Below are 9,714 nucleotides of genomic sequence, written 5' to 3'. Positions count from 1 at the left end.
AGATTCTTAAATTGTATGATACAGGTATATTCTGAACCCTGTATATACTATATCCTACCTCATAATTTGTACCCTATCTATATTGTAAATTTCTGAGCTTTCTGTAGTCTTGCCTCATCAGAACCTTAGGTCCAACAGGTGTAAAGGCAGAAAAGTGGACTGCTTCTGGAAAGTAGGAAAAAATTATTTGTAGTTTGGGTATGAGAGGAGAGATCAGCTACCTGAGTGGTGGGAAGAGGGAAGGAAAAGCATTGGTTTATGCAGTATGGTCCAACCAACTAACAGTTCAGAAGTAGACTGTAGGAGCAGCTACTTTCTCCTTGGAGTAGACAAAGAACAACTGTTAGGTATCTATTTCCTTCTATAACCAGGTAAAAGAAGGAGTGGGAATGGAGATAGAGGCCATATGGCTATAACCTTGACATTCAGACAGGCTGGTTCAAAGGACTTGCAAGTGGAATAACCTTGTTGATTCACTGCAGTTATAAACTCAAATTAGGGAAAGGAGAGCAGATGTGAAGAAAAAATAATTAATAATGAGGTTTAATTTTATCTGTCTGCTGAGGTGACTGGGAAGCTGATGAAATACAGTTGTCTCAGTTTTCTTGTGGCATTAGTTGGGCTTGATTTTTCTTGGATTAATGAAAGGAAAAACGACATATCAGTCATTTTCCCATAATTCAGTCCCCTGGCAAAGCCCATTAGGGTCAAGGAGGCTGAAGCCATGAAGATGAATGTCCTGTACAATCCATGTGCATATGGAGTTGAGGCTGTCCTGGAAAGAGATGGTCTTATTCAGTGAGTTTGAAGTGATGTACGCAGACGCCTCCATGAAACCATCAGTGCCACCCTGTGGTCCAGTGGGCTCTGAAGTGTGAGGAGCAGCAGGGACACCCTGAGCAGGGAAAGGGGACAAAGGAATCAGCAGGAGGCAGAGTTAGGAGAAACAGAGGAATGGAAACAGAGTGGAACATACTATGGCGTATAGCAATGGATTTTGCTGGTGAGCAGCTGCCCTGCCTAGCCACCTAAAATTTGAGAGGCTCTGATGGCAAATTCATGCCAGGTATTTTAGTATGGGATATGTAGTCCTTGGAGGGTCTGGCTTCTCACTACTGCTAATAGAGGAAGCTTAGACATAAAAACTAGGCTACATGCCTACTTTTACTGGCACTTCTAATGTTAAGTGAGATAAATATAACTGTTGTCTGATGAACCCCCACTTTCTGTAAAACTGTCCTGTCTCACTGAAATCCTGGTAGTAACCACTACGTTTAGTTTATCTGGCAACTGTTGTGTCATATGCAATAATCCTGTTTCTGCTAGCAGTAACTGAAAACTCTAGAAAGCGTGATTATAGGGTTGCACCAAATCTAGAGGCTTTTGTTCAGAAACTGCAGTGACTGCGGCATACAAAGCTGCACACAACTTCTGAGTTTTGATGTTCTCAGACCTGAACAGGGTGAACATCACAGCCATCCTGAGAAGTGGATCCCCAGGACTCACAAGCCCCTACAGTTCAAAGAGGGGGAAAAGAGGTGATGAAGCAGAAACTGTCTCTCGGGCAGCACCACAGCAGCCAGGCAGCTAGGCTGTCTCATTGCATTACACAACGATGTGGCTGCTGGGGCAGGGTTCTGAAAAATGCATCTGCAGTTTTTCCCCCTGTGTAAGGGCTGAGGGTTATTGACACCCACAGAGAGCTTTTCTTCCTTCCCTTGTTGACCCAATACCCCTGGGGCATCCCTGGGGCTCCCCTGAGAGTCCCCTGGGGGCAGCATAACATTTAGTGCTGGAGCAAACACACATGAGACCTACTCCTGGGGTCTGATTCCCCAGCTTCCTAATCCCTTTGCAGGGGTTCCTGCTGTAACAGAACACCAAGTGGTAATAAATCGCAGGTTAAAGAACTTGTGCTAACATGGTAGATGCTGCGAATGGAAAGTCTGAGCATAGAGGAGAGATGGGTGATTTATCAAGACCGCAGACATTTCTAACTCTGATTCTCAAGGCTTCACCTCCAACTTTGTACCAATGCATCTGCCAGCCAGCCCAGATACAGCTGGAAGGCAGTGGCTCCGACAGGCAGTGCTCATCTCAGGCCTGGCAAGGAGAGAATGAAAACTGCCTGTATGTAGATACTACCTCCACTTCCTGCAGCAACCATTTTCATATTACTCGGAGACTTAAAGGTTGCTGAAACCACAGTGGTATTTGCTGGTAATTCAAATCAGGTCATCTAAAAGCTTCCTCAGACACTATTTGCACTGTTTTTCTTAAAATCATCCCCCAGTAAGAGCAAGGCTACTAAATGTGGCCATGTTTGCCAGGAAGAAACAGCTTTTTAAAGAGTTGCTTAAGAAACATAACACGTTACTCCAGGCTGCTTTGCAGAAAGCAAAATTAAGATGGAAACTGCAGACGCAATCCAAAGGCAGAGTAAGGGTCTTTATGGAAAAAGAGGGTGTCAGCCTCTGGCTTCTTGTGACAAGATCTGCTTGTGATCATAGTGCTAGCAGACGAGAATGGTTTTGAACTTGAACTTTGAACAAGGCCAGAAAAGCATCTGTAACCCAATAAGAACTGCTCCGGGAACTAGTAATTTGAAACATTTGCAAAATTTGTTTGCTCTCATTTTTCTTCTGACTGTATGTATCTACATTCTATTAAAGCACCTTTACTATCCTTTGATCTATATCATAAAATCTCTAGGTAGCTTCCTGCTTCTTTACATGGTTTTAATGCCACTTACAGGAATTTTAATCTTCATTTACATGAAACATATTTTGAAGTGGAACTTTGAGAAATGTGGTTTTACTACATGTTGCACTGTAACAATGTTCACAATACCGTTCAAATATTTACACAAATAAATATTATTATGTTCCAGAATTAAATGAGTTTATTTTCTCAAGACATCTGAGTGATAGCACCATAGTTGGTTTTAGGCATGTAGAGATACTTCTCAGATATAAAGTCCAAACATTGCAAAAAGTCTCCATCAGTTGTGTAATCAGAAACTCTGAGTTCTTGTGGTTCAGGTTTTTCATAGCATTTTTATAGTTTATTGGAGACATCATTGACCTAACAGAATATTATAACATCTCGAAATCGGAGTCTGGCTTTATAGCTAGGAGAAAGAAATATGATGTCAAAAGGATTTACTCAAAGTAACAGCGGAGCTTGTGATCATCAGTTCCCAGCTCTTCCCAGCATTGCAAAACATCTACAGTTCCTACTGATCTGAGAGACAGCTGTAGAAGGCCACCAGTGTGAGCACTGTGGCAGAGCTTTCCTCAATTTTAAATTTACTCACTGTCTGTGCTGCTTCCTTGCTCAAGCCAAAGACATTGTGGAGCTCCCCAGCCACTAGAGAAGAGAAAGCCTCAGCTGTGCCTGTTACTTCAGGGCTCAGGTGAATGCCCCATTCATAGCTGCACTTTTGTGTCTTCCCTGTCTTTCCTATCACATGACAATGTCATCTCAAACTTCCCATACTTCTCATACTTCCCATAAAGACCCGAAGGTAATCTGCCACAGAGCAGAACTGGGAAATGTAGGCAGCCTGAATTCACATGCATACTGTGGAAACACCGAGCCTGCTTTGGGCTTCAGGCTATTCGTGAAGCCTGCCAGTCCAGCTACCACAGGGGGTCTGTTCTTAGTTTCCAACATAGCTACAGAGAAAATATGTAGTCTGGTGAGGAAAAAGTAAGAAAGATCTGTCTTGTTAGCACTTTATCCAAAGCTGGACCTGAAGAAGCTTTGTTCGTGTGCTGAGCTGCCTTCTCTCTGTAGGCTGCTCAACTGTACAAAACACCACATGTGGCGGACAAGGCTCCCTCTCTTTAAAAACATCAAGAGCAGAGGGGCATGGAGAAGAGAAGGCTCCGGGGAGTCCTTATTGCAGCCTTCTGGTACTTAAATGGGGCTTACAAAAAAGATGGGGACAAACTTTTTAGCAGGGTCTGTTGCTATAGGACAAGGGGTAATGGTTTTAAACTAAAAAAGGGTAGGTTTAGAATACAAAGATGACATTTTCTACAATGAGGGTAATAGAACACTGGCAGAGGTTGCCCAGAGAGGTGGTAGATGCCCAGTCCCTGGAAACATTCAAGGTCAGGTTGGACCGGGCTCTGAGCAACCTGATCTGGTTGGAGATATCCCTGCTCACTGCAGGGGGGTTGAACTAGGTGACCTTTAACAGTCCTTTCCAACCCAAACTACTCTATGACTCGATTATTCTATGACATCTGACAGTGGCCTCAACCCCCAGAATCACATCAGGAATCTCACCTCCCCAGCTGAAAAGAAATACAGAGATTTAACAGTCTGCAGTCAGTGTTTAGGAGAGGGAAGTGTATAAATTACAAGAAGTCATGTCCCATCATGGAGCTGATGCTTCAGCCCTCTTTGTAAACACAGGAACAGTGCATCTGTTCATTGTGTTAACTGTTGCCAAAATGAGAAGAAACACCTTTCTCTTCAAAGAAATCTGCAGTGTAAGATAATAGCCTCAAAACAACAGTACAGAGACTGGCTTTGTCTGAATAGTTTTGCATAGGAGCAATCTCTTAGGCCCTAACTCAGTAAGGCAATTAATGAAACACAAAACGTTATGCAGCAAACTTGCTAAGTAGCAAACCTTGGGTTTGCTGAGAATTTCTGTGCTGGGAAAACTCCTCTTTCAGTGAAATGTCAGTGTATTGTAGTAACGTTTTAGTGTGCAACCACATATTGTTTGAGCATAAGCATTTCTATTCTGTCATTTGTGATAATTTTAATAATGAATGAAGGAGCATTTTAATTCCAGGCTGAGGTCAGTGCTACTAGATGCCTATACTAGAGGATGACATGCAGAACAATCAGACCTGACAACATTCAGGGGAAGGATCTCTCATGGTTTCATGGAGGAGTTGTATGGAAGGGGACAGGGCTTGAAGGGTTTGCTTCTGTCACAAAAACTATGAAAATGTACGAAAACATAAAAAGAATACTAGCCACTGTTGAGAAATTTGCACATAGAAGATTGGAAAATTCAGAACTAAGCTGGACCTCAAAGCCTTAATGCAGATCTTTCGGGTGTAGGAGTACTTTTACATAGTTGCACACTGCTTTCTGCAAGCTGAATAAGTAGTGCAGGTAACATTTTCTCCCTTAATTTTTTTCTGAAAAAACTGTGACTGGTTACATTGTCTCATTACACAGAAATACTCTATTGGTAATTATAAACAGAAAATTCTGTGCTACTATAAACCTAATCATTAAAACCTCATTAATATTTATTTTCAATAATACAAAAAGCTAAACAAATAGTGACGTTTTGCTGAGAATCTTAATTCTAATCAGCCTAAGCTGATTAGAATAGTCACAACATAAAAGGATATAATTTTTTTCTCAGTATACTATGCAACATGCCCATTTGTTTATTCTTATTCCTTTTAGATATAATGGCAACACTGACTCTGAGTATATTGTTGTTCTGGTCTCTAAGAGCTGCAATAACAGACATCAATCACCTCAAAACCTTCTGATGAAGAAGAAACGTTCTGACGAATAAAATAATTCTTTCACAATCAGTGCTGAAATTTCATTGATACAAATCAAGAAGTCATTCGTATCCCAAGGTCAAAGTGGTTTGCTCTTCAGTTTGATGTCAAAGGATATCTGCTTGATCTCCCTGGTCACTCTTTGGGAGCTGCAGTCTAGACAACCCATGTCCCCGTTCTCCCTTGGCTGATGCTTGTCTCCAGGTCTATAACTTTTCATTTTAGAAGATGGTGTATGCAGTGGGTTTTGGACCATTTTGCAAATGGCCTTGCACTGACCTTCTGAACTGAGACACAGCCTCTAATGCATCACGCATGAAGTATATTCTAGTATGGGAACCTCCCCAAGTTCCTCCACAGCAAACATGTGCAAAAAATCACTGATTTTTCCCCCCCCACTACTGCATGCATTTATCTATAAGCTGATCATCTATTGCCTTACAGAACTTTTGGCAGGTTCCCTGCTCCTGAAGACGTGGGGTTTCGTTATTTTTATGTTTCTGGAAACTGCTTCTGAGTTTCTTGTTTTGCTTGACTGTATTTTCATATTCAACTTTATAGAATTTATTGTCCACTGCCTTTGCTTCATTTCAACACCTACCAAAAAGGCTGACTTCTTGCTGTTTGTAGCCTTTCTTGCCTGGTTGTTTAGCTCTGCCAGCATCCTCTGGATCCATCATTACAGTAAAAGATTATGATTTTGAAGTATATTTAATCAAGAGACGAAACAAAATAAATATCCTTCCAAAATAAAGAAAAAACTGAGTGTTTTTGACTTGGATTCACAAAACAATGTTGCCAAGAAAGGATGCCTGTTTGCCTTTCCCAGAATTCAAATTAAAAGCTTTTGTTTTCTGTTAGAAGCATATATTGGACTTCACAAAAGAAAATGAAATTATATAGCATTTTACATATGCATGCAAGTGTCTTTGAAGTTTTATTTCTGCTGAAATGAAGTGTGAAGTCTGTTTGAGAAACAAGAAGCAGGATGAAAGAAAGATGAAGCCAGTTCTCTGAAAGTGCAAAAATAAGAGGGACTAGGTCTGTGATCTTGTAAAATACTATGCACATCAACTGTAAGTACACACATACTCAAAAAATTCCAGTTTAAATATAAGCATGCCTACGTTTTCCTGGATTGCTCCCTGTCTTGGTGTTTGGGGCCAAGTTGCATGCTTCATCCTTCTGCTGAGACAGTTGTTTACATTTCCAAGGCTTGTGTGACTGTCTCGTACCTTCATCCCTGCAACACTGGTGTCTTTTCCCTCCAGCATCTGCTACAGCTGGGAGACACTGCCTGTAAATATCTTGCTCCTTGACTTTCCTCTGGTACTTTCCCAAAACTGCCTTCTGATAGTGTGGAACTAAACCCCTGTTAATAGCTTAGCAGGTACAGCTATGAGATCACCACCTATCATGCACAACATTATTGATTTCCCCTTCCTGTGTCCTCCATTCTCCTCCATTTTCCTTCTGTATCCATCTACTTGGCATATGTTTTTGTAGAAGTAGCTAATAAGCTTTGACAAGGTAAAATCACCATCTTGTCATACATTTGTATGGTACTTACTGTTCCAGGACTGCAGTGCTTCAGTACACAAAATTAATAATAATGCCACCCCTGACAGAATGATGTCAAAAAACCAGAACTTTGAAAATACTGTAACAAGAAGGGCTGTTCAAAGATTAATGTTTTGCTGTACATAGGTTTTAGTATGCATGTTAATTGGCTGTATTGTTATTGGATGTGTACTGTATATATGCATCAGTTGCTAGGTTAGGGTTTTTTTTGGGGGTGTTATTCTTTTTAGCCTGAAAGACTGTTTTTCCTTTCTTTGGGTGGGTTTTCTGCAATCTTTAGTGTGGATATATGAATATATTTTCACTTCTACTCCAAACTTTTAAAAACTAATTTGAGAGTGTAAAGGGGATTTAGCACAAGTGAAGAAAAAGACTATAATATTTGAAGAGTGTATTTACCAGATACATGACTTTTTAAAACTGGTTTGTTCCCATGTAGGAGGGTAATCCATCTAGGAATCAGTTTCTGTCATTACTTCCATGGGTGGTCTCTTGCTAGTCTTTATAAGAGCTTTCTGAGGCAACCACAGGATCCACTGCCTTTGATTTACTAGAGCTTTACATAGCTTAGCAAACATACAAGAAAAAAAGAAAAAAGAAAAATAATATAGACTGGTAAGATGGTTGTGGTGGGTTGACCTTGGATAACTGCCAGACACCCCCCGAGGTGCTCTCTTATTCCTGCACGTCAACAGGACAGGGGAGAAAATAAGGTGAAAATGCTTGTGGGTCATGATAAAGGCAGAGAGATAACTTACCAGTTACCATCATGGGCAAAACAGACTTGACTTGGGGAAAGCTAATGTAATTTATTGCAAATTAAAATAGATTTGGGTAGAGAGAAGTGAAGACAAAAAGATTAAAGCAACACCTTCCTCCTGCTCCCTCTTCCCAGACTCAACTTCATTGCTTTATTCCTGACTCTACTACCCCAACCACCCATTACCCCAAGTGATGCAGTGGGATGGGGAACAGCAGATTATGGGGTCAGTCCATAACAGCTGCTATCTGTTGTTCCTTCCTCCTCACACTGTTCTCCTGCTCCAGTGTAGGCCCTTCCACTGGCTGCAAACCTTCAGGATAGACCTGCTCCAGCATGGGTCCTCCATGGCCCACAGTTCCTGTCAGGAGAATCTGCTTTAGCGTGGGGCCTTCCATGGGCTGCAGCGTGGATGTCTGCTATGGCATGGGTCCTCTCCAGCGGTTGCAGGGAAATACCTGCTTCAGTGTGGTCTCTCCATGGGCTGCAGGGGAATCTATACTTGGGTACCTGGAGCACCTCCTCCTGCTCTCAACTTGGTGCTTGCAGGGCTGTTTCTCACACTTTTTCCCTCACTCCTCTGCCTGTGTGGCATTTTTGCCCTTCCTTAAACATGTTTTCCCAGAAGTGTGACCATCTTGGCTGAGGGGCTCAGCTGTGCCCTGCGGTGGGTGGGTTGCAGCCGACTGGAACTGGCTGTGTCTGGCATGGGGCAGCCCTGGCTGCTCCTCACAGGGGCCACCCTGCAGGCCCTGCTGCCAGCACCTGGGCACCTGCACTCAAGACAATAATAAGCAAATACGATCCTTTAAAGAGTGCCATTGCTAGCACAACGTCCCTTGTGTCAGGGTGCTGCAGAGGGCTCAGTGGCCAGGAGTGGTGGTGGCAGGGAAGGGCCTGGCAGCCCAGGCCCATCCAACTGCCCCAGGTGGGAGGAAGGCAACTGGGGGCACTGAAGCAGACCAACCCCAGCCATGGGGCACCTCTCTGAGGCTATGACGTGGGCCTGTGGGGGTGCCCAGCTTGGTGGATCCTATGGCTGGGCAGGACATGGCTGTGGGGAGCTGAAGACTTGGCCTCCTCTAGTGTCTCTGGGGCAGGAGCTGCTGGCCCTGGGGAGCTGAAATGGGGTCCTGGGCCTTGGGCAGGCAGTGAGAGTGCTGGAGGGAGGACATAGAGTCCTGGGCTGTAGGCAGTTTCGGGGACCCTGGAGGACATGGACAGGGACAGGGACAGGCAAGGCTGATGGTGCCCTTGGGCACCTTTTTTGAACACCTCTGGGGATGGTGACTCCACCACCTCTCTGGGCAGCCTGTTCCAATGCCTGACCACTCTTTCAGTAAAGACGTTTTTCCTAAGAGCCAATCTAAACCTCCCCTGATGCAGCTGGAAGCCGTTTCCTCTTGTTCTGTCGCTAGTGGCCTGGGAGAAGAGACCAACACCCACCTCACTACAACTCCTTTCAGGCAATTGTAGAGAGCCATAAGGTCTCCCCTCAGCCTCCTCTTCTCCAGACTAAACAACCCCAGTTCCCTCAACCGCTCCTCGTAAGACCTGCTCTCCACACATTTCACCAGCTTTGTTGCCCTTCTCTGAACAGGCCTCAGCAACTCAATGTCCTTCCTGTAGTGAGGGGCCCAAAACGGAACACAATATTCAAGGTGTGGTCTCACCAGTGCCAAGTACAGGGGCACGATCACTTCCCTGCTCCTGCTGGCCACACTATTCCTGACACAAGCCAGGATGCTGTTGGCCTTCTTGGCCACCTGGGCACGCTGCTGGCTCATGTTCAGCTGGCTGTTGGCCAGCACCCCCAGGTCCTTC

The sequence above is a fragment of the Phalacrocorax carbo genome, chromosome 1 (assembly GCF_963921805.1).
Source record: "Phalacrocorax carbo chromosome 1, bPhaCar2.1, whole genome shotgun sequence".
NCBI lineage: Eukaryota > Metazoa > Chordata > Aves > Suliformes > Phalacrocoracidae > Phalacrocorax > Phalacrocorax carbo.
Note: the sequence above shows the minus strand (reverse complement) of the source record.